Consider the following 27,918-nt stretch of genomic DNA (forward strand, 5'->3'; position numbering starts at 1 on the left):
AATGTAGAGTAGTGTTTGATGCCAAAATTCTTCATCAGAGCCTTTAAGGTCGCATTGTATAATTAATTGCTGAGATCCGATTCCAGGTGTGACGGTACACGCCCATCACGCAAAATGTCTGTCATGGACTTGGTTATGTGATTGCATTCTTCGATTTCACAGGTCGGGCCCAAGCGAACTTGCTATACACATCGATGACTGTCAACATGAACTTGAAACATTTATTCATTCGAGAATATGGTATCCTCTCAACAAGGTCTGCCTGGAATAAATCAAGTCCACGCTCTAAGACTTTGCGCCGAAGGTATTTTCGTCTTGCAGAAGCATGAAGTTCGCGAGCGATTCCGGTTCGACTCAGTCAACACTTCCTAGAACGAGCACAAGCAGTTGGAGGAAGCACGAAGAGACAACGCCAGCATGGAAGCCATTTTCATGGGTAAAAAAATGGCGCAGGACTCTACTTACGACACCAAAATTAGGTCGAGGCATGAGAAATAAATGAATGAAAAAAATCCTAAGTTCTCTGCGGAAACATCCGCTCACAAATATAAATTTAATTACGTATGCTCGAAAACTGAAAATTGGTCATTTATGAGGAGTGTTTATGCGAGATAATTTACCTAGCTAACCAAAGACTGAGGTACACACTGGGTGGCATATATAAAATCTGGAACGAAGGCCATGTAATATGATAGTTTCAGTAATTTGATACCTCCGCCAGAGCTTAGACGGTACCTTCATGGGTTAACACTGTACTACAATTACGAAGCAGAATAGTCGCCTAACTAAAACAAACTGTGGTCACTTGTACCTTCGCTTTTTATCTAAAAAAATTTAGATAACAAATACAAAGTTTTGTGCATACAAAAGAATGTTCAGTCATGAAAATAAGTCAGTCATGTTGATAAAACTTAGGGTCATTTTTCGGAGTTGCGGGCGGTCCATTTCCTGCCTTTGGGAAATGTATCGTATGTATATGATTCGCATGTTTTCAAACGTATAATAATGCAATACCGAATATCGACAAAGATAATTAATTGCAAGATCCGCTTCCTGAAAAGTGGTGGAATCGCTAATGAAATACAGTTACCTGTTGGTGCGTACGAGTTGAGCGATATTGCAAATTACATCAAGGAAAAGTTACCACCGTATGTAGACTTTCAACTGCACGGAAACCCAAACACCCAAAACATTATTCTAACATGCAGTAAAAATGTCGACTTTACAAAACCTCGGACCATAGGCAAGATGCTCGGATTCGGACCAAAGATTTACGATGCACGAAACTCGTACGAATCTACGCGAGCAATAAACATATTACCCGTAAATGTCATACGAATAAACTGCAATCTGGCAAGTGGAATGTATCTCAACGAAAGACTAAACAACATGCTACACGAGTTTTCACCAATGGTCCCGCCAGAACATAGACTGGTTGAAGTAGGTACCGCAAAGTATCATTTACGTTCCAGTCGTCGTGAAGTGCGCACACAAAGTCGTCGTCAGAATCGTTGACCAGCGAGGATGTTTGGTGAATTTTCAAGGTGAAGAAATTACATTTCGTCTGCACTTGAAGCGATGGGCATAAAGTTTTCGACACTGGAAAGTTATAAAAGAAATCGCATTGGCATGCAAATAATAGTACTCTACCAGACGTCGGAGCATTAAACCCTAATAGCGTAAAGTTTCTTCTCAGTTTTAGACAATGTTAATGATGTGTTCAACTAATACAAGCGCCGTTAGTTCCCAGGCCACCGCGAGTTTTACTAAGCTAACGATATACGCCAAGGCAAAGGATAGGAAGTTGCCAGATATATATATATTTATATATATATATAGATATATATATATATAGATATATATATATATATATATATATATATATAAATATATAACTGTGGCCTTGAGTATAGGTCAACTCTCTGGTGTTAGTGAAATTACATTTCTAATGCTGATCTCGATGGAATGTGTATTATCAGCAGAAACTACAATATCAGCACATGTATCTATGGTAACAACACGAAAATCACCTACTGTACTTGTACTGTCAGTACAAGAGATGTCAAAAAATGTAGTTTCACCAGCAGAGGAGACCTAGATACCTACAGTGATATCAACAGCTTCGACTCTGGTGATTCCATCTACATCGATGATGTCAGAAGGTGGTTTACGGACATCTTATGACCATTAATATTAATATTGCGAAATGATGTTCTTAAACAGTAATGCCCCGTGACATGAGATGAGTGAATGTACAAAGAATCCACCTCGTATGAAATTTCGCTGTAAATTATCTCAAGTGTTTGTTAGAAATTATAATTTCAAAAGACATTATTACCTGCTAACAAAGTGAAACTCCCGCCAAGCAACAAAAATTCTCAACTTCGTTGAACAATATTTGTGATGGTGCATTCATGAGTGTAAATATGAGGGATAAATCAATGAAAGCAACCACTAAGACCAAGGGCGCCCATACCCGGGGGCAGGGGGGGGCCGTGGCCCCCCCCTAGCTTTCAGGGAAGGAAAAAAAAATAGTGTAGTCAGGTGTTTTACTTTAAAGAAAATTATTTAAATTCAGTATTATGTAGAAGTGGTTCAACACGAAGATATTATTGTATATCGTTTTTTACATGTCTACTTCATTTTTTTATGTTAGTTCAAGCATTAGTTCTGCTGCTGTGATATAAGGTGTTGTGTACAGGGAGAAAACGCTGTTCAAGCGCAACGTCCGTGGCGAGTCATTCCCCTTCGTAATCCTACCCAAGCTCACGCGATAACACAACACAACAGATTTAGAACAGTCAGAGTTTAGACGACGCGACAGTTGACACGTGCTTGTAGACGGCGAAATGTTTTGCTACTTTTTCGTCATAATGTATATGTTCACAAATAACATCTCAAAACAGAGATTTTTCAATAGTCTTTAGGTCTACAGTTTTATGCATCTGGTCTAGATTTAGTTTAGTGTATTCAGTCAGTATAAATAACTTAAGTGTAAATAAATCAGTGAAAGTGTAAAGATAAAAACCTTTGTTATTATGTAGTGTTTCTTAGATTTCCTCATTCGTCACATCCGTTCAGATTATTCACAATTTTTAAGGTAAGCTAACACATTTAAAGTTACTCAAATAAGAATTATTGTCCAGAAAAGTATACAACGTAAAATTTATGTTGGAATTTTGAATTTGAGGAAAACCACTTTTTCCCTTCAAAAGTGTTTAAAGGGATAAGGATTCCGCTACCTTCAGTAGACTCGTAAGCAATTTACACTAGAATCTCGATTTTACGTACGCTCACGGTCGCTTGGATTGCATTCGTAAAATCGTTATCTTCATAAATTTTAAACACCCCACCCCGTGAAGATACATGTTATAATTTATTGAACGGAATATATATAATATTAAATAGTAAAAACAAGACTGCCATCTGCCCTCTGCCCTCCCTTGCGTTCCCCTTATTTTTTTTTAACATTCCACAACTTGCCTCATTGCACGAGTGATATAAAAGTGACATCACAGCGACTAAACACAGTTGCACCACGCATTGCATCATGTTAACTTTTGTGTGGTGACAGTAGGTTGTCCGACATGCCTTTCTTGGATATCTTTCCTTTTCGTAAGACGCGTGCTACTAAAATAAATTTATATTTGAGTTTGCAAACTTGTTCACTCCTTGCCAGAGACAACTGAACACAGACGAGACTTTCCAGGGTTGGGTTGATGAGCTGGAAGAATTCCCTGCCTTGCATTTTTATGGACTTTACCTTATCATATTTATCAGTTAATCTTTAACAGATAGGCTTGAAAAATATTAATGAACGCACTTTTAGTAACATAATCGAGGAGATCAAGCACACAGTTCAGTGTACACCTGTACTGTTTCATAAAAGTGATCATAGGTAGGGACTGAAAAAATTCGCGGTTTCATTGACCACTCGGATAGACTCAACGATTCTCTATGTACTCGGGCAACTATCACCTGGTCATTGGCTACCGACTCGGGACACCTGTTTATTGCGATTCTTATGATTCGATACTTCTTTAGTTGAGTCTTTGCCATTGGCCTAGAGTCCTTCAGGTAAATTGCGGTCCAATCACTGACGCAGCATTAAGCTAAATGAGTTTGGATTCCAGCCTGTCTCGAAAGGAATCCGCGAATTTTTACTGTCTCTAATCATAGGCTTATTTGGTGAAGAAAAACGCTGCTCTGTAACGACAGACATTCATTAAAAACACAGTACATTTTAGTGCGAGAAGCCCTTGAATTTGTGATAGCCACAGGGAATTATTTGTTTGTATAGTAAGTTAAAAAAAAACTTAGTTGAAAATCCGCTCGTCACGTCTACTTGCTGTCACTTACACCAATTTTGAGTGTTTTTTACTGGGAAACCGATGCAGCGAAGGTAATGAATGCGACACATGTCAAGATAATGCCTAATGGCATGGGTTGTTGGATATTAGCGGAAAGGAGAGGAAGTAGCTACTCAATATCGTTTCTTTCTCTCACGCTTCACAAGGTTTCAAGCTCAGTTGCTATGCTCACGAGCTGGAAATGTTGGAATGAGTAAGTAATGTTGAGTATAGTTCATTTGCGGTAAAATATATATTTTTACGGCCTCCACATAATTTTTCAATCGAAGAAATTTCAAACTTTGCGACAAATAAAGTGTACCTAGTCCATTTTTTCTTTTCGATTTTGAGTTTGATGCCGCAATAACTTATACAATATTCACTAACGGTAAATGGCTGTTGTATTAGCTTTAAAATATGAATACGCTGTGCATAAAAAATAAATATTTTTATATGTTTTCATAGTGTTTTTTTAAATTTTTATTAAATATATTTTGGTGTCAAAATTTCCGAATTTTAGATGGTTCCTGAAAAATGTATTCGTAAAAACGCGGCTTCGTTGAGTCCGGGCTCCGTAAAATCGAGGTTCTAATGTATCTTAATTCTGAAGTTAAGTACTGAACATGTTATTTAAGGGTTTATCAGGGCCGTATTTACGCGCAGGCTATCTAGGCTGTAGCCTATGGGCCCGCACCACAAATGAGGGCCCGCACCACACGACACGAAAAAAAATTATACTGCGATGTGGATCTTCTTATATTCTTAAAATACGCGTCGACATATTGTCCAGTTGTTTTGTGTAGATTAATTGCGCTGAACTAAACTCTTCTGTGGAAAGCTGATTATGAGTTATGTCAGCATTTAGAAATTTTCGATTATTTTCATTGGTTTTGGTGTCACTTAATTCCTTAACCTCTAAATACTGTTTGGTTAAATTGTCTAGTTTAATAATAAACTAATTTTTTCTGCGCTTTACTATCACTAAATAAACTTATAGTCCTCGACTACTGAATCCATCTGTGCTAATTTTAAATGATAAGCAATTATGATTCATATCGAAACATAGTAATATTCATTTAATTGTGAAACAATTTTTGACTATAATTATAAGCGTATTTCAGGTGTTACATTTAAAAACAACTGTTTTCTGACTGTAATAACATATTTAAATCGTTTCTCTCCCACAGTTGAATCTTTTGACCAACACGTTTTCAACTTTATAATTATTTTAATTTAATTTGTACGCGACATTTATTTAGGGGTAAAGAGAGCAATTAGTTGAAGGACTGTATTCTTGATATCCGTGTACCCGAGACGCTGTAAAAGTATAAGGACTGTATTCCTGCATTTTTGTTGCTAAAAATTCATTTGTTTCAATAAAATAGTTAATATTTAATTAATAAAGTAGCCAATAAAGATTTTTTTATGGCGAATGAGTACTGTGGTCTAGTATTTTAGTAACAGGACAAAAAATTTTAACAGGGTCAGAACTGGAACTATTTTATGGCTAGTAACAAGCCGCAGTTAAGTCTTCCAAAAGATTAAAAATACTTCATACCCCTAAGTCTGGCCCCCCCCTACAAATTATCATATGGGCGCCCTTGACTAAGACATTATTTTAGCCTCTGTTGCAAGCCACTGTGGAATGAACTCATCACGCTTGGCATTTGGCTGTGGTCTTTGCAAAGCCATACCTATTAAAAACTGTGAAAGTAAGTTACGGACACCTACAACAATCTGCACCCCAAATTAGGTTTGAGACTGCACACAATAACTCGAACAGGACAGATACACAGCAAGCAGTATCGACTTAGTCTTGATGTGCCACACAACCTACAACTATTCTCGGTGCATAGATATAATGAAAAGGATTTTTTTTTAGGCACTAGCCACTGCCTCCCCTTTTCATTTTCTGTATCTCTGATTTGTTATATAGGCATTCTTTTTTAGTTTATTTATTTCTAATTAATTTCTCTGCAGTTATAACATTTTTAATGTTGAATCATTTTAGAGTCAGTCCTCAGTGGTTTTGGTTAAATTTTGGTTTTTTGTGTTGGTACAGCTGTGAGCGTGCACAGCGCATGCGTGCGTTTTGTTTCCTAACTGCGACAGTGGCGCTGCCATCAAGCCTGGACCGAAGTGTTGGCGAGCGATCCTGCGCTCGGGGAGTTAGTGAGGCGTCGCTGGAGGCGACAGGTCGTCGGTTGTGGACACCACAGAGCCCACTGCAGGACATAGCAACCACACAATCTTGACTGCCCTTGGACTTCACCACAGCACGACAATGTCTACACAAGTAAGGCGTGGAAGCTTTTAAGGAACTGCCAGAAGTAGGCAGGTCTGAGCATCTTTTTTTAAATTTTGGTACGCATATTGCCTTTCAAGAAACATTGGCGGTGTTAGTGCAATTTATATATTTTTCCCTCCTAATATTTTTTGATGGAGTTTAGTAACTCAATAACCGACTTCTATTATTATTAAAACTATGAGTCAGTTGCAAATTTTTGAGACCGTTACGCCCGAGACTGAACCAGTGATGAGCCCAGTACTCATTTAGACAGCAACTGTTAACAGCGTAGCAAATATTATGTGCGTTGTTCTTTCGAACGCGTCACGGCAATATACTGTTTGTGTGGAACTGCAGCTAATTCCATACCCCACCTACCCTTAACTAAAACTGTACGAGTTTGCGCCCTACTTTTTCATTGTATGGGAATTGGACATTTCCTGTAATTGTCAATGAACACTATGTGCGTTTACGCTGGCCATTATAGCGTTTTTTCAGACTGTCCAAAAATAGTTGTCCGAGTGTGGTGTAGACACGAGCTAGGTGGGTGTACACTAGAATTTTTGGCAGCCACAACTCATTGCAAGCTCTTTCAAGTATGAGTTTTAGTGAACTTCTGTGTGTTGTGGATTAAAACTGCAGTATTGCGTCTTAGTACGTGGATACCGCGCGTGAAAGGGTAGTCATAATAATTTTAAAACTATTTCAAGTACTTGCGAATTTGAGCTTTACTGCGTGTTCCGTAGACAGAAATTTCCCCGGATGGAATGTTGGGTTACAGATCGTTTTAAAAAACAAGGTTTCCCAAGGAACTATGAACGCCAATAATGAGCATTTTCCCCATTTTGAGAGACACGTTGCTTCAGCATTAATCTCAGAGTTTTAGGACTATAAATGCATTATAATGCATCAAGATCAGGGCGGCACCGAGCATGAACTCAGTAACAAGCCAATACTTTTGTGCCATTGCTGTGAGTTTTGAATGTTTAGCGCAGCTTTGAAGTTTGTGGAATGTAAAATTTCATTATTTTTACAGTTTTGCGCTGTTTTATATTTGATGTTATTTAATAAACTTTTAATATTGTTTAAAATATTTTTATTACCTCATATAATTGTTCACTGAGTATTTTTCATGTTCACTCTTATATTATTTTTGTTATCTTAGTGGGCCCACATATTTTATGAGTTTAATTTAATCATGGTTAGTAGTTAGATACGGATTTACTTGACAGTTGTATTCATAGATGTTGCAGTAAAGATAATTTACCATTCTGTAATATCGATCTGCTCTTTTGGGTGTTTTGAATTTCATTCACTTTCTAGCAGTGTGCCTCTGAAATTTAATGTGATAACTGTAGATGCTTAATTTTCTATAATAATCTTTATTCCGTGAGCACACGAAAACATTTTTACTACTACTGGAATGGCTCTCTAGTTAAAAATCATTTGTTTCTTCTTACAGAAGCTAAGAACTGCATCGCATACCAGCTAGGAGATTTTATAAAATTATGCTTTTTAAGGTATAAGTTGTTGCTGAAATGTACTTGTAGTAATCCTGCAGCACTTCAAGAAACAACTTGCAAAAGAGTATTTAAGATTGTCAATACCGTCCCAGTTCACACGATAGAGGAGTTTGTAAATACAAGAGAAAAATGTAGCGAATGAACTTACACATATGTAGACTGCAACCAAGAACAAATTGACTCTGCTTACTAATGAAATAGTCCACATAATAATTGGCTTACTTATATACAGCAAGACTTTTGGGTTGGTGACATTGTGCATATCTCCAAGCAGAAAGGTGTGTTCCAGAATGGTTTCACAGCGAATTAGAGTCCTGAACTTTTCTGTTTGTCCCATTTTCATTAATCATAGCCGCGGACCTACTCCCTAGAAGATTTGTATCACACACCTGTTCGTGATGGCTTCTATGCCTATGATGTATCCAGACACAAATTTAAGGGCTTCCCATCTCGCTTTCATTTGCGAGTAGCAGATGCAAAAATGAAAAAAAAAAAAAAAAAAAAATCATAAAGGACATTAATAAATTGCTTGTGTATACTTGTAGAAGAGTATGATTTTAATTAATATATGTTTGTACGAGTCAATTATCAAGTGAGGTGATATTTAATTTAATTAACTAAATTATTAAATGTTTTCAATGCATTGTCCAGGGATCGATAAATTTATTAAAAATTGATAATAGGTTTTTCATTTGTTTTTCCACCTTACATGATTGCCAAAATAGTGGTCAAGATGGACAACAAGATGGTGGATGCTATGATGCATGATAACTTGGTGATTGACACCAGTGCTCTCTAGTGGATAGAGAGTGAACAAAGATGGTGTTCGAGGCAAGCACATTCTAGAAGACAAAAGACTAAAATGTAAGTAAAAATTGCCTAATAAAATGTGTTTTATTCACATTAACAAATGCTATGGAGCCCATCAGACTAATAATAAAATTCTTGTTTCATTAAGCGATATTAAAATGTATTACGTTTTAACTTAATACTTTACAGCAACCAAATTATCTCTCATGCTTTGCTGACTCGCTAAACAATCAGAAAACTAACTTTAGGAGTATGTCACACACTTGTCAACCGACAGAAATCTATTTTTATGTTTGCTGCAATATTAAAATATATATTACCTTTTTTAAGTAGAAAAGTTACTGTAGAAATTATAAATATAAACTGTAAATGCTTAGTTGAAATCTGCAATGATGAAGCTAATTTTATAGCAATCATGCCTACCTATTATAAAAACAAGTATTTATACATGCATTCAAATTGTTAAGAGGCAATTTTTTTCTGAAGTAAAAAGTTTTTCATTAAACTAATATATAATTTTTACTCTCTTTAAATCGTCTGTAAGAAAAAATGGGGTATTTAACACACCATATGTTGGCAAAAACAAGACAACTTTATTTGTTGATAAAATTTTAATTGAAAAAATCAACACATCCTGCATTACAAATGTTCAAAATACTGGATAAACTCTTGCCAATATGAATTCTGAGCATATGGGACACAAAGAAATTGGTTGAAAAATCAACAAAAAGATAAAATATGTTTTAAATAACCATGCTGCAGTGTTTCACTTCACTAGTTGACACATTACTTCACCAATACACCAGAATAAGCAGCCACTGTATACAGCCATGCTTGCACTATGGTGTTGCCACATTGCAAATATGTACCACGCTTATTTTCTACTGTGACTGGTAAAGTCCATAGGTGTAAAGAATGTTAACACATTTGGATATCTAAACATTATGTGCAGCACTTAGCTGTAGTAATGAATGCCAAATGTTAACAACACTACAAATTAAAATAATATAATGTATGTGACAAGGACACTGGAAAAAAAACTTGAGATAGTAACTAAATACATAAAGCTGAATTGAGATACATTATTTGCAGTTATGAAGTACAGCATTGGAGAAAAAACTGTCTATGTCAAATCACGAATGAGCTGTACATAATTAAAAACTCTCCACATACACCGAACCTGCTTGGTTTAAACTCTGCATTATATAAATGGTTTCGATGAACGAGATCATAAGATCTGTATTAAGGCGCATTTTAAAGACCACTAAGAAATAAAAAAAACATAAAATATTCGGAGAAACGCTGACAGCTGGTACCGAACTCAATATTGTTCTGATATTTTTTTGGTGTAATAACTAAACACAAATAACAGTATAATATGTGGAATTGCAACTGTCAACTATTCATTCAATTTTAATAACCAGTTGTGCCTCCTGTATTAACTGCAATTGTAATGGTGCTGTTAAGGAATTGTGAAGAGCAATAAGCAGCATTGCTTGCAGCCTTACAGTAAGGCAGGTGGAGTAGCTGACCCTAAAAACACAGAAATGTAATTTTTTTTAGCCTACTATTAATTTGGGTAGCCTACACGCAAAGTTTTATTGCTAGTATTTCTGTGATTAATTTTGGTTATTTCATTTGTTTATTAGCCATTACTTATGGGGAGGAAAAGAGTTTTGTGTTCAAGTCTAGTGTCAAAATTTAACATTAAAAGGCAGATATTTATTAGGACAGATAAAATTTGAGCTTCTATAATTCCAGAGAACCACATATTGGCAAGAGTTTACTGAACTTTGTCATCAAACAGTGGTCAAATTGGCATAAAGGAATAAAATACTAAACATAAAGTTTTTTGAGCATCTACATTTTTAGAATAACACGAAGAAATACTTTTTACAAGTTAAAAATAAATTAAAAGAAGGAAAATTAAAATTTAAACCAAGTTAATACAATACAAACATTTGAAAGTAGCATATGATACCAATAGCAATATTTTTTTTTAATTTATTGATATTATTGTACAAATATATTAAATAATCTCTTGGTTATTCAAGCAGATTGTCTTGTCCCAAAATTATTATGATGGACAAGCCAAAAAAGTAAGAAAAATAGGCATGTGCAAAGTTTCATTAGTACTAATGAAGTCCAAGGTTTTTTATATTTGAATTTGCTTCATAACAAAATTTACTAATATTAGCATTTTTAATCATTTATCCATTAAATTTTTATTTCGCACAAGCATGTTGTTTATTATAAAAAACATCACAATCAACCTTTTTCAGTAGTAAAATTTTTTTTGGGTATAATTTAAGTTTACATTCAAAATAACATTTAAAACTTTCTAAAATTAAGCCTGATAAATGTATCTTACAATGTGCAGTTTCAAACACTTAAGCTGTACATCATTTCTGAATATGCAAACTGCCATATATTCATAACTAAGATAAGCTACTTATGATATCTGTAGATAAAGTTTGCCAGTGCAAGACAATTGTATCTTTATATATTTGTTAGAGTTATTTTCTTATTGAAGATGGAGCACAAGACTACAAAATTTAAGTGTTTTTGTTTCCTTACATTATTACAGTGCATGACGTGACAATTAATGTATTTTAATTTCTAATACTTGTTGGATGGTTATTGAAAATTTCCATTAAATTACTAAATTAACTTTTTTTAAAATTTGTTTGCATTATACGTGTCTGCAACTTCTTGGTTAGGGCTAAACAAAGAAAGAGGGACTATCAATGACATCAAAATATTTAGTCCTGTGTATTTCAATAATGGTATGTATAAAACTTTCATGCAAGTGATTATATAATTTACGTTTCTTAGCATTCTTGATAAGAAAAAATTTCTTAAGTTACCTACCATGTGTATTGAAAGGTTAAGAAGAGACAAAAGCCCTCCTGCAACTAGAAAATAATTTAAACTACTTAGTTAACAGGGAGAAAAAATGTAGGTATATTAAATTAGAGCAAGCATAACAAAAATTTTAAAATATTATATTCAGTGTACATTAATTTATAGGGACATGCCTTTGTCACATTTTCAACAACACAAATTTTTATGCAAATTTCTGTTGTTTTTTTATATTGAAAATGCGAACTTTTTACTTTATAAAATATACTGAAAAACCCAAAATACTGAGAAAAAAATTGACGTTTATAAGTGAACTTACATTCATTAATATAATCATTTAAGTTGAAAAAATGAAAGAAAACAGTAAAAATTTCTGCATACACTATTTTTCAATCATTTGGGTTCTATCCGTCCGTATCATCTGTTGTTTCAAAAACGGCTCCATCACCAAAGACAGTATCCTTCAATACTAAGATACGTGAATAAAAGCAGCCAGACGGCTGAAAGCTTCACAATCAATAGATTTTTCAATATTTTTAAAGTATTACCCAGTCTTTTATGACCAGCAACTGTTTGAATAAGCAGTGCTTCTTCTGTGTCTGTGGTTCTATACAATTTTTAATCTTTATTTTGTGTATATGATGTGTGTTTACATAAAGTCTTTACTATAAGGTGAGTCATGCTTAAACATTAAAATTTGCCGATTTTATTAGATAAGCTTTTTTTTTTAACGAAATATAGCTTTATAGTTTGTCTAATCACAAGCTTTTTAAAGGCTATAGATAAACAGAAAATATAATTTCCACAGTTAGAGACTTCTCAGAGTGAATTTTGACACAACAATTGTATTTTTAAACATTTAGACTCTAAAATGTTTATACTTTGATGCAAAGATAACGACATTATTTACACCTGCTTGGACTTCCAAGGAATAAGTAACTATTCAATTTGACTTCTCAAAAGTAGCATTTGCACATGCCTATTAAAAAATGTGATAATTCTGTAAATGGCTCATTTAAAATAAGTGTTTGTTTTAGAAAAATGTAAATAGCCGTAAGTACTTTGTTTCAAATTGGATACAATGCTCAGATAATTTTTGTGAAGACATTAATTACACTTTTAAGAATCTTTATAAGCTAAAAAATTCTCAAGTTGCATTATTATAACTTGTAAAACTGCGTAGGTAGCCTACATGTATAGTTATTGACCGATGACAAAAATTCAGTAGTTTGAAATAAGTATCAAAGTAAATTATAATACTAAATTTTGGCACTTTAAACCCTTTGTAGTTGCCACATTGGCTTTGTAAACTAAATTATCTAATTTTAATACTAGATATTGCACATTAAAACGTATATATATATATATATATATATATAATCACAAATACCACAAAAAAGTTTATTTGAAGAGATTTTTCAAAGCTTATTTATATCAGATAAAAATTACTAACAGAAGAACAAACTAACTTTACATATTATAAATGGTACGTAAATAATGATGTTTTCTTGAAATTTTAACTATAGCACTATTAGGTAAAGTTTTAACCAAGAATGTCTTTACATATTCTTTAAATAAACAACAGTTTATATATTATTTAAATTAACAACAGTGAAAACCACAGTTTTTAAAATAATCTATGGTAATTTTTCAAATAAATTAGCTAAAAATAACTTAAATTAAATTAGTTTAAGCCAAAATGTAACATGCATAGTGACATGGTAACAACCACTTACAACAGTGCTTCAATACAATACTTTAAAAACACATAGGTAACTCTACTTTAAAACATGTACCTACATAAATTAATAATACCACATTACTTTTTGTAGTGATATTATAATTGTTTTGTAATACAATTTCAACATAACATAAAATTGCATTACAAAACAATTTAAACATAATGCACAACACAAAAGACAAATTAACAGAAACCAATATGCACTACAAAATATTCCAAACTGAATGTGAATATGCAAGTTCTGAAAACGAGTGAAACTATCCGTAATCTAGGATTGAAATGTGCACCAAAAGAAGAAAGTGTATTAATTTGCCAGAGTACCTACATAGTGAGAATAAAACAGAATACGTAAGTGATAACAGATAAATCTAACACATATAAAGAAATACAAAAAATTTAAAAAAACATCTACTGCCATATTAGGAACAAAATTCCATATTAGGAACAAAATGCCATATTAAGGAACATAAATTACATTGTATTTCGAAATAAAACCAATGTATCATAACGAGAGAACTGAAAAAAATTTGATTTTTAGTATTGCATATCATTACCAAAAATGATAACCTTCATTTAAAATATATTAGCAATAACAACTGTAAACATTAAAATTTAAAAAAAAAACATGAAGTTTAAATTGCACTACAAAGTTACAAAATCAGAGATTTACAGATGTTTCCAAAAAATTGTTAATAATTATTACATAATGCCATATGTATAAACAATTACACAATAACCTGGAATGAAAACCTCGTTGATTAAATTTGCAAAATAAATATGAATGATATCACACTTATTTTTAAAGTACTCCTTAAATTTATAAACATATAATATATTGAAAAAAATTTATTTGAATAGTTTCTTAGCAAAACTTCTTAATAATAATAAAAATTTGGCAATACTAATTTTTTATACTATATTCAACAATTTATTCAAAATTAAACACTCTTTACAAAACAGGTAACTATAAGACTAGCCCAACACCGACACCAACTTTAAGGTTTCCATTCTAGGCATAAGCACTTTAAACTTGTAGATTACAGTCCTTAAATATGATAAAAATACATTAACGTTTCTAGAAAAGGTAAGACTAATTTCTGTTACATTAATTTTCAGCAACACACAATTCTTTCTTATTTTTAAGGAAAATACCAATAGATCTGAATAATGTAACATTGGTTTGTAGCTCATCAAAAATATTTGAAATATAGGTACTCTTATTTATTATTAGAATTTATACACATTTAAATTCCACCCATCAATTTGTTTTACAGTTTTTTATGACCAATGTATTTGGTATTGTTTTTATATAACACCATCTAAAACGTTAGTAGTCACTTATGTAGAAAAATACAAAAAATTCACTGGCCCTGTCCATATAGTCCTCACTGAGAATTATTAATGCAATAAGATGCATCATTAAAAGAGACATTTATAAAACTAAACATTAAAATAACACACAAATACTCTCTTTGCAATGTTAAAACCTACCCGTCAAATACCCACAATGCAAAGGAATTCCAAAATTATTAATTATTGCTACATTATTACTAAAAGAAAGGAATATCACATAGACATAATAGTAACAAAACCCTCCTCTGCTCTCTCTAAACATACGCATACACATACACATAAACACACACACGCATGCACACAAAGTGAGATCAAAATACGAACTAGGAAACCAATAATTCCTCACATAAAACTCAGATGTGAAAAAGGTTTCCACTGGTTTTAAAAGTGAACCTAGTAGTCACTAGAATCAATCTTTGATTTTTTTGGTTTCAGGAACTATTAGTTACATATGATTGCAGCTATTTAACTGCTTATGTAATTATCTTTTCACATATTTGGTGTGTTGTCCTTTCAAGTGACCCACATTTAAAATACACTAAAGTCATCCAACTTGGTTTTCTTATATACCGAATTTGTCTTCTCACATATTTGGTATTTTGTGCTTTCAAGTGACGCTCATTGAAAATACACTAAAGTCACCCAAATTGGTTTTTGGGGGTTCTCTGCTTCTCTACTGATTTAACTCCTATAATGCGTATAAGCGTAGTATTCAACATAATACAAATGTAATAGCTCTCCTTTTATTGCCATTTATTCATACTTCTGGTTTTTCCCCCATAAAGTCAACACATAAAAAGTGATGCATAGTTGGCTATTTTAACAAACTACTTAAATATAAAGGCACTATAGAATACTAATAGAAGATTGTATTCAAGTTTAAACAAGGTCTTCCCTGCTCACTAGTTATGTAGTCCTGAGTACTCATCCATTTTAAAAAAAGTTATCTACACAAAATAGTTTTCTCTCCTTCCTGCTTTCTACATCTCAATACTTAGCCTATTGTCACAAAAATAGCTGTGATGTAATATAGACTATATTAAAATCAGCAAACCAAATATAAAAGATTCAATGGTAGACATGGTGAAAAAATCCTACCTAAAACAAGAATGTTAAAATTTTAATTCCTAGAAATTAAATCAGACTTGAATACGTTTCCCCATTATGAAATAAGCATAAAAATAACTTCTTAAAGCTAACTAAATAAAAATAAATATATTTATATACAAACACTAAATCTTCACTACGTATTCTTTAACTGAGTCCCATAAAAATAAGCTCACGCAAATATACGCTGTATGATATTCATTACACCCAAGTATAAAACAGAGACAAAAACACTATATATCTAGGTATAAAGTACAACTTGATGTAAGTTTTTGGACATACGCCATTGCTAAGAACTTTTTCTGTTGAAGAAAAACTAATAAATAAAATAAATAAATAAAAATAAAAATACTCAAAAAAATATACAAAAAACACACAAAATTAAGCAAACAATTGCTGTTGTCAACAAGGATATGAACACCACAAAATATTCCGAAACAGGAATATGGTCAGCAAACAAAGAAAAAACAAAGAAAAATGTACTAAGAGAACGAAAAAATCCCCACAAATGATGACAACACAAAAATATTGAAACCCAAAATAATTCAGCACAACAGTTGAAGCGAGACAAAAAACATGACAAAACGAAAAAACAAACAAATACAATAGTTTTACCTAAACAGAAACAAGCGACGTTTCGGGAACTGCTATCTGCTCCCGTCCTCAGGCAGAGACGCACATGGCACGGAAACACAGGTGCGACTGTCGCAGTTCCCGAAACGTCGCTTGTTTCTGTTTAGGTAAAACTATTGTATTTGTTTGTTTTTTCGTTTTGTCATGTTTTTTGTCTCGCTTCAACTGTTGTGCTGAATTATTTTGGGTTTCAATATTTTTGTGTTGTCATCATTTGTGGGGATTTTTTCGTTCTCTTAGTACATTTTTCTTTGTTTTTTTCTTTGTTTGCTGACCATATTCCTGTTTCGGAATATTTTGTGGTGTTCATATCCTTGTTGACAACAGCAATTGTTTGCTTAATTTTGTGTGTTTTTTGTATATTTTTTTGAGTATTTTTATTTTTATTTATTTATTTTATTTATTAGTTTTTCTTCAACAGAAAAAGTTCTTAGCAATGGCGTATGTCCAAAAACTTACATCAAGTCATGCACTCCCATTGCACAAATCTTTTAAAGATAACATATAAAGTACAGGTGCATATTATTCCTGAGTTTCTGAAAATATCCATCAACATCATATGCTAAGTTTTACAGTTGTATTTATGAAATAATCAATGTGAGTTATATCACTTGAATAATTCCTAATACTGCTGGCATATCACAATACTGCATTAAAATTTTTCTAGTCTCTCTATTCAAATACAGTACTGCTAATTAAATTTTCCATAAATTGAGATCCTCTTGAAAACAAATAACTATACAAAACTTGTTAACTTTAACATTTTTATCACAGAAGAGCTTCTGGTAGGTGGTGTTCTTACAGGTTACAACATAACTCGGACAGGTTCTGAAGTCAGTCACTTTCTGAAATTTAAAAAATAAAATAAAATAAAAAATAATTTTTTAAACACACAATACTTTTTTTAATAAAATTTATATTTCATATTCCATACTTAATCTTTCAGGAAACAGATATAAATTAATTTCACTTTTTACAACATATATGAAACTATAACCAATATTAACTTTCCGCATAAACCACCATTAATGCCTACTAGAAGAACCTTAAGTTATAAATAAGAGTGCAACAGCACTTGACTGCACTTAAAATTTGTGTGATAGTGGATATGAGACAAAAATTCTATCAGTAAATTGATTATAATGAAGCATACAAGTAAAGTCAATTTTTTTGCATACTAAAGTAAGCAGTTTGAAAATTGGTTAAGCATGGCACTTGTGAGATGAGTAATATGATGAAATGAAGTTGAGAGACTACTATATTGATTATTTTTCAAAAATAAATCTTAATTTAATTTGTTGGACAATTGACAGCTGCACTTATTTAATATGATCATAACAAGGTACCTACACATATTTAAACCTATATGCAATATTATCTTTTTAAAGCACTTAAATTTCACTGGTCATTTTATTTATAATGTATTATAAATAATAAATAACCATGTATTTTGTTATATTTTTGGAACAATATACTTTTAAATCGGATAATAGAATGTACAGGCAATAAATAAAAACTCATGGGCCTGTCTGTATTGTCCTTTGAACAAATTATTACTACACTACCCAGATGCTTTAAAATACTTTTTTTTAATTATGCGCAGAATTGTCTCTTTTTATAGTACTCTTCAAATTGAAATTACTATGCATGTTTGATAACATTCCACATTGTAAATGACACCCTCAGTAGGTGTATATAGTATCCTCTAGGAAACTGGCTACAGGCTAGCTCAGGCTGTTTGCTTAGTCAGACAACACTGCGACACAAACTGTGTTGTCATCACAGCTATTGCGAGCCTCGTGGTCCGTGTGCCAGAGACGAGCATCGAACCAAGGGCCCGCGAAGAGTTCCAGGCCGCGGAATGCCGCCCACTGCCTCTTGTTGCGAAACAGAGGTTATGTGTGGATGTCTGGGAAAGGATGATACTGGGTTTTCGCGCATCCCGCTGAGATCCTGTTGTTACACATGAGTCCCGCCTGGAGGGGGCGCGGGGGGTAGGGGGGTTTTACCGCAGCCGCCAACTTGGATCAGCCATGTTTTTTTTTTTCTAAATTTCTGCCATTTTTGTTATCTAGAACCTTCCACCATATTGAATTCAGGCAATTTGTTTTCTAGAGCTTTCCATCATTTTAAATTCTACCATTTTTGTTTTCTAGAACTTACCACCAGTTTTTAAAATTTGTAATTATTAAACTAAACATCTGTGAAAAATTCCTTATTTCATCAAAAAAAACACCTACTAAAGTAGGTAATGATTGAGATGATCGATTTCCATCATTGGTTAGATTCTTGGTCTGTGCTAAGAGTAATTAAAGCTTAAAATAATTATTTAAATTATTTTCACATTACCTTTAGACAAGTTTATTAATAATGCTCACTACGAATAATGATTCTACGTAAGACAAATGTCCGGCTAAATAAATATGTTTTAGCTCTAAATATTCAGTCCTGGCTAAAGACTTGACTACGCACATTCATTTAGGACACGAATGAGACAAAAGACACACAGTTTCTTACACATACGTCATCTAGGAGGCACATTCAACAAAAAGAACACACAGTAGCTCATACTTATGTCATTTAGGATACACATTGAACAAAAACGTGGATGCACTTCGACAAACAGTCAACGAAAAGGCAACACAATGGGCAAACATTCGAGAAAAAAGACACACAATGGACACACTTTCAACAAAAATGAGACACACAATTGACACAAATTCTATAAAAAAAAATGAGCACACATTTGACAAAAAGGACATACACTGGACACACATACTCGGCATAAATAACACATTCAACGAAAAGGGCACAAACGGTCACACGTTCAACGAAAAGGATACACATTGGTAACACTCTACAAAAAGGACACACAACGAATACACATTCAACGAAAATGACACACATTCTATTAAAAGTGCACATAATAAACACATATTTTATAAAAAGAACACTTAGTTTCACACGCAGTCAACCAAAGGACATACAAATGGACACATATTCATGACACACGGCGTTCTTGGCTGATGTCTAAGACTGAGTAGGCCCCCTGTGCAGATCACTGTGTTCCAATGCATGTAGTAATGTCTTATCTAATAATGTTTCTGAAGACTTTAGCATCATGAAGAGTTAATTCATCTAGTATCTTAAAACTTTACCTTCAATTTATGTGGATTGTATGATGAAATAAAAACACGTAATGTTAAACGAAGCGGCCTGTATCCGAAATAATTTGTGTTATTATTACAAAAATAAAAATGACTTAATTTAAAACCTGTGCGTCTTAATATTGATGTGATTTATCGTCATGAGAAACCAAATCCAACACAATTATTTGTAAATATGTAACATGTATGAATGTGATAAATGAGAGTATGTGATACATAAACAGTAGATAAAAACTCACCCAGGCATTCCTTTTTGCGACATGTAATTCCCCCACGTTCAAAATCTTACTAAAAATGGCGACAAAGATTGTAATGAAATAAAATATGGAAAAACACAATCTAAAACAATTTTCATAAAAGACACGCATTTAAAAAATAATTACATCCCCCCTTTACCAGACATCAAAATCCCAATAAAGTCATTATTAGTGGTTACCACTACATTAGCACACTCAGACTTCGTCTTCCACACGCAAAGACCAGATCACACATGTCCACAGTCGATAACGCGTATCCCATTGCTAAGATCTCCTCCTGTTCAGCTGCGGACACCTGCTCTTCCCCAATGTCTACAAGATCCGACACCACGCCGTCACTCCACACAGCCTCCACATCGCTCCACACCTCGCCGTCCTCCACAATCTCTTCGCACCAAACGGGATACATTTTCTCTGTGCCATCCAGAGAGCGTCATCTCCCCCAGGTGTAGAGAGCACCATCCCCTTCCTCCAACATGCATCGCTGCGAAGGCCTGAGTCGCGCACCGCACGCTACCAGAGGCCACGTGCTTGTAATGGCTCCAGCAATCAAACGCACGTCGGTTGAGTCACAAACATCAATTCTTATTCTGAATATCCGATCGATGAAACCACATCCTCATCTTCCCTGAGAAGCCCAGCCAACATACGAGAAGGATACGACCGCCCTGTTTTCATTTGTGAATTTTGATTACCCACCACAACCACCTTCTTACAGTATTTTTTTTTTCATCTCCCTACTCAAGAGTATTGATTTTTTTTTTCACCGTCTCCCACTATCGCTCGACAGCTCGGGCGAGTATAGAATTTTTTTTTATTTGACTTTATCATAAAAATATTATTTAATTTTACGTAAGTGATACACAAATAAGAACTCATGATCGCGTCCAGTATTAACAGACCATATAATTATTAGTAATAGTATTATTATTTTACTATGCTCTATTACACAGTCCCTCCCATCGTTATATCAATTTACACGGAAAAAAATTTAAAAAACAAATATGTTTAGTCTTGTTTCCCGTGTATCGGATGTGCCTACTCTCCAAGTGAGACCATACCCAACAATATGCAAATGTGTAAATACAAATCAACGTTGAAATGCGATGAATGTGTGTACACCCAACCTCTGCACATCCTTACGAGATTCACTTCTGAACGCCTGAAAGTATTATTTTTAAAAATCGTGTCAAAGAATCTATGTAAATAAAACACGCAAATAGTGTGTTTTAAAACTATTTACATCTCGCCTTAGCCAACCTGCGACAGGCCATCACAGCATTACCGAACATCTTTGCTATCGCACACTACACCATACGTTGCACAGTATCCATCACATGTTTGGCCAATACCTGGACCCGCGAGCATAGCGCCACTACAGCCATCTCCGAAAACATTGGCCGCATCACCGCTGTTGATATCACATCTTATGCCATCGACAATGAGACGTCGCCACTCGCAACCACTGCGTAAGAACAATACTTGGAAGCCTCCCTGAGGTGCACATCACACTTTCAAACAAAACTGCTGAAGTATGGATAAATACAACAGACAATACGGAGAAGCTTTCCAAACCCTTCCGACTCCCTGAACATAGTAGGAACACTACGATACCAAACTACACGTATGAAAATCGATAGAATACACACCTCCCCGCCCTACTCCCAGTCAGGATGGCCGCAAAGACGTGACACTCCCCTCCCAACCTTCCTTCAGGCGTGCCGCGTGGCATTGTGAGGGGCGGTACCGCCCTGCCCAGGACAGGACCAAAATTTCAACTATTACTTCGCATGCTTCAATAAGACACCAAATGTATTGAGATCTCACAGGCGGAGGAGAAAAAAAACAAAGATTACAAACACAGTCAGGAGTGTGCAACACAGGTTTTCAAACTCTTCCATAGTCACCCCTCTCCCCCCCCTCTCTCTCTCTCTCTCTCTCTCTCTCTCTCTCTCTCTCTCTCTCTCTCTCTTTCACACACACACTCCCAACGCCCACCATATTTTTCAACTCACCACCGGGAAAAAAATATACAGTTTAATAAAATAATAGTAAAGTCCCTATACAATGTAAAGGATGAAAATCTGCATTTAACCTTGCTGACAACTGAACACACTTTGCAAAGATGTGAGAAATGTGGCCTGTCTGGTGACACTGACATTCCATCTGTACCTGGAGTCTTTGCATCAGATAGAAGCCGACTGCATTGTTACGACCTATCATGCATCAGGTTGAACAGCACCACTAGATAACCAAATAAAAAAGGGCAATGTCAGGAAATTACTACACCATGGTAAACATACTGCTTCTCAAACTGTAACTATAGAAAAAATAATTGCCCTGGTCTAGTTTGCAGTGAAGGAGAAGTGGGAAGGGAGGATCAATCCCTAGTACCCTTGCAGCTCAGAGGCCAGAACTTTGGAATGAACAAACTCATATTAACAGTACAGTAAGTCCACATAAGCAGTTGACCAGTAGGAGTGTGTAAGGTTATTACATTATATATATTATAACTTTCATCTGAGTAAGTTTTCTCAAGGGTTAAAAACACCTGATAGGTGAAACAGGCTTGTCCTATGTGGGGATGGTCTCAACTTCTAGGAAAGCCAACCCCTTCCCTTTCGCATTGCCCGCTGTGGTTGGAAGGAAACACAGAATTGTGCAGCTGGGGAGGCACAACCACAAGAGCCATGAGTAATGAGAACTGCTTAAGTTTCCTTTGTGTTCAATGAGAAGAGATGTGCCTGTGGTGGAAGTGTTTGGCTCTGTACACTGGAGTAGGAATAACGGGAAATCCTCGTCCCAGTACTGGGTCAGTGCAGCGAGAAGCAACACAGCTTGGGTATTTATCCTTGTGCTCTAATTAACAGGCAAGTTCTAAAGCAATGTATAAAACAGTAGGACTACATTCTGAGTGTCAACTATGTAAGTCTGTATTATCTAAGTGATCAAGCTCAGAAAGAGCAGTGCTTTTAAGGCCACCTTACTTGCAAAAGTCAATTAACTAATGGAAAGAATTTAAATACACAGATCTTAAGTTAACTATTAGCAGTGCATTAAACACATAATACTTTTGAAAAACTTACCGTTCGTATAAGGACACTTTTTCAAGTGCTCAATCATAGCACCACTTGTTACTTCCAAATCCCAGGAACGAATTGGGGTTAACGATGGTGGGAACATCCATCGCTGAAACAAAATTTTAACAATTCAAAATCTTTTAAGTTAAACAACAAGTTCACACCTTGATTCCTGAAAATCAATAAATTTACAGTAGCACAAAAATTCAAATAGGCAACCACCAACACCAACTCATTAAAAACAAGCAAATGAAAACACACAACACAGCCTGTCTACTAAGTAATTTTTTTATTAAATCACTATAATCAGTTGTCCATTTTATATATATAATATATATATCTTTTCAGCTACAAAATTACTAAGTGTTTTGTATTCAATTCAGAAGTAGGACTTCTAGGAAATTGTATGCATGTTTAATAAATAGATTAAAAATTATATTCATTGCAATGTTGAAAAGTAATTTTATGTGTAGCATGGAAATATAAAAAAAACTTTAGTCTAACATTTGGAAACTTCTTTCTAGATGCACTCTAAGCACCTGGGGCCAGATTCTTAATGCTGTCAAAATAATTCCTCTAGACGAATTACTTCAATCTGACAGAGAATTGCTAAACCCTATTCTTGAACACACGCTAGCGGAATTAGGTATCAGCATGAAGTCGCAAACTGTTGGAATTCCTATAGAGTTGAAAACTTGTAGTTCTTCGGAACTATTACATTTGTTGAAAATGGATGCTCCACTGTGGTTCCGAAATTATTTAAAATCGTGTGAACAGTAGGTTAGGTTTGGTTAGCTAGATTTCTAGAACTGTAAAATAGTTGACAGGTTGGGTTAGATCAGCGAAATCAAATGCGAATTTGCTGGTATTTCGGTATTATCACTATTCAACATGTAATCCTGCCTATACTGATATCCTTATTATTTCCAAGTTAAATTATTATGCTATATTATATCCCATGGTTTTAAAAACATTTAGAAAAATATTTTTAATATTTCCGTTAGCGGGTGGCATATCACTTTTTTTATTTATTTATTTGTTACATGCCCACCAACTGCCAAGGATATTTCAGGGTTTTGGTGTTTTAAATTATAAACACTAAATATATCATTGAAACACTTGCTTGAATATGGTTTGTTCCATTAGACGTCAACATTTTTAATTTACCCTACATAGTCAAACTTAAATTTTTTTGAGTGGCATATTTTTAAATAATAAGCTGCCAAAGTTGCATTTTTTTACATTTTGTGCAGTACAGATTAGGAGAATTGAATGGATTATAGAACAAAAACAGTTTCAGGTATAACTGCAATTATACTGGCCACTTCATTATTATACAGTTTTGATTTATTTTGGAAATTTTTTTGATGTGATAACGTCTTATAAATCGATGAACGCCGGCTGCACGCACGAAAAAGCATTACTCATTGTCACGTTCCGCCTGAGCCGAGCGTGCAAGAACCGACCAACCACCGTGCGAGAAAATCTTCTATAATATCATTAAGGCGGGCTTTTTAACTAATTGTTCGTCATTATATTTCAACAAATTATTTAAATTAAATTTGTAAAAACTGAAAATAATACTTGAAAATTAAAAAGTATGCAATTTTTCATCAATGTTTTCTTATGACGTTATCACGTAAAATTATCGTCCATAAACCGACTTTACAGACAACCCCGTTTTTTTTATTTTACTTGGCTGCCAAAATTTTCATAATTTTGAGGTTCTGAAAGGCTAGTGTAAGAGTCCAGACAGTGCCCGGCTAACAAGGGGAGGGCGCAAACTTCGAGTCGCCATTTATAACATCTCTTTGTGAGAGTAAATTACTTCCCAATAGCAATCTACTTTGGAAAGGGAAAAAAAACCCAACCCTCAATTGTTCTCGAAAAATAGCTTATCAAAAAAAGGCACAACTTATATGGCCATAATGATGGACTTATAGAATCACTGAGGCAGCTAAGCCTGGTTAGAGAATCTGACTACCTTGCTGGTGACTCGGGTTCAATCCCTCTATCGATACCTATTTTTTCTTAATTTTTTATAGATTTTTAATAGATAACATGAAAATTAAATTATTTATTTAAAATACAGAAATAAAAAGTTAATTTACAACAGGTCAGATTATCAGTATGAAATATTACGCATTGTATTTTTTTTTTCGCGTACGTTATTTAAAACGTAAATTTCTCCAAGTTCTCTGTGCATCAAATTGGTAGGCCTATATTTGAGATGCCTACTTTTCTCCCTCTCCCCCACCCACCACGAAGACCCTTAATCCCAAGGGCATCCGCAAACTGGGGACCATTAACAGCCCGCTGCGACTTGGCAGAATACTTTGAATCATCTGTAAGTTACCCGCCGTCTGTGCTAGTTCACATGAGCAGTGAAAACTAATTTTCAATCGAGAATTTTATCAGTGAATTTTTGTAAAATGATATTGTGAGAAAAAAAAGACAGCAGACTTGCCAACTTTTGGAAGACTCAATTAGTAAAATACATAAAAAATTATATAATACGCGTAAACTGCTCGCGGCAATTGAAAAATTAATAAACTTTCATGATATCACATTTTTTTCTAGTAATCGAAATTATGTAATCGTTTTAACATACATTAACATTGCAGACCAACAATCATGCTCATCATTTACCATTATGGAAACATTTTTGCTTAGTATCACATCAAAGAAAAAACTTTGATCCTTGTGGTACCCTAGAAATAAACTGATTGTACCTTTGTTACAATATACACTGATATCAGTTAACTTCCATGCTCCATATACACAAAGGATTTAATTAATTAATTAATCCCTGGAGTACTGGTAATGAAAGCAACCTTGACACTATAATTTTCAAACTTGCATCACAAAATGTTACTACTAGTAGATATAATTTGGATTCAGAGTCATTGCTGCCGTCGGTCGCGACTGAAAATGTACAGTTTGTAAATTACAAACAATTTTATCAGTTGCATCAGTTGCATCGATAGCCGTCGACTTTGTTCTTGCACAACCAATTTTTTTTTACTTCAGAATTTGAAAACATTTTTCTGAATAACGGGCCGGCGTGATCCGAAACATTTAAAGGAATATTATGTTCAATCAAAAAGTTTGTAAACATACATTCTGCGTGTATTACAACATTGTCTGTACTGTTATTTAAGCGAAATAATCACTAACCTTTTAACTGACTGCGACACTTTTAACATTTGCAAGATGTTTTGAACAGTTCACGTGGAGATTGATGTCATATCTTCCGCCGTGCCCAATGTTCATGTCGCATCTACACTGAACAAAATGTGAACTGTGTTCCCTTGCTTTATTTAAGAATACACGGAAAATACCGCGTGTATGTATCGCGAAATGCCTGAGAATAATGCGTATCACGTTTCGGGGGCATTTTCTTCTTCATTTGATTCCAGTTCCGTTAATTGTGCACATGAACACGTTTTTATTAAAAACATACAATAAATTTGTTTCCTAACCTGTAATAAAAAATTCAAAATTCAAATTTAACTGAAGAATCACAACATACGCTAATGCACGACACCATATTGCCAAACTAAAAATGCTATTTAAACTGGTTCGTGATTGGTTGTAAGCGCATCAATGTAACTCAGGCGGCCAATAAGGAAAGATATACAATAGAACAATAAATTACGTGGTTCGCTGGCCTTCGACCAATAATATAACTCAATTACCGCTCTCGTTTCCACAGCAACAACACATGACAACAGCTTTCACAAACCATAAAATAAAACATTTAAGGCAGACGGAAATACATGTTTTAATAAACGTCTCGTACTTAAAATTCGTAAAAAAATGCAGACGTCCTCGTATAATCGTAATACGGACGTGGTTTTCGTACATTTTACGAAAAAAATCGTAAAGGTTGGCAAGTCTGACACTGTCTGACAGTATGGAACAATAAGCTGGACCTTCTTCGACAAGTACAGCAACTGATCCTGGAGATGAAATGACTGCAGTGAAAAAACTCAAAGAAGAATTTATGAATGTGCTTCACACAGCGAATGCTTTTGACGAATGACCCGAAAAAAAGATCAGCGTTTGTTCATTAGCAATGGCAGAAGTGTTCGACAAGTAGTTAATTTAATAAACACTTTTTTTTTATTAGTAAAACACAAAGTATCACAAACCTGCACAAAGCATATGACCGAAGGCATGATTTCTATACGCAAAGAGCTGATTATGGATTGGCTACGCCCTTCGTGAACTTGTCGAAGCGAGACGAATGTTTCCGATCGCCAAGCTGCACTGCCACGCGACCTGACACGCATACCGCCACGAACTGGACCGAACAAACAACGGGATATTTACATTCAAATGCGCCAGGGCAGGAGAACAGGTGTAACAGAAGCCCCGTATCTAAAGCAAGTCTGGCTGGTATGCTGTTGAGTCGGGAATTGTACAAGTGACTAGAGGACGACCACAAAACATACTAAATTGTTATTTTGCTAAATATAAGAATGGACACACAGGAAGTAATTTTTTTTTAAATTTTAATTTCACATAGCGAATAAAATATTTTTTTTTTCCTTTATCGGAAAACATTTGACTAAGTATTTCAAGATATTACCGGAACTCATACCAACTTACTGTAGCACTTACTAAGCACACTGTTTGGTTTGTGGTTACATCAGGAAAGTTTCTTCACTCCAAACTTAAAAATATCTAACCAGGCTTGTAATTTTGCATTCATAAAAACTTAAACTATTTTTTTTATGCTGAAGA

At 34.3% G+C, this 27,918-nt stretch overlaps 1 long non-coding RNA gene across 1 annotated transcript; it reads right to left on the reverse strand.

Annotated features, from left to right (window-relative positions):
• Positions 1-14,294: 14,294 nt before the first annotated feature.
• Positions 14,295-26,713, reverse strand: LOC134529690 (uncharacterized). The gene is made up of 3 exons (XR_010074666.1): positions 26,347-26,713; positions 23,176-23,278; positions 14,295-17,510 (listed from the first exon to the last, which is right to left on the reverse strand). It is a non-coding gene; the product is annotated as an uncharacterized LOC134529690 (long non-coding RNA).
• Positions 26,714-27,918: the final 1,205 nt, after the last annotated feature.

Source organism: Bacillus rossius, chromosome 2 (assembly GCF_032445375.1).
Source record: "Bacillus rossius redtenbacheri isolate Brsri chromosome 2, Brsri_v3, whole genome shotgun sequence".
In the NCBI taxonomy this organism is placed as follows: Eukaryota; Metazoa; Arthropoda; class Insecta; order Phasmatodea; family Bacillidae; genus Bacillus; species Bacillus rossius.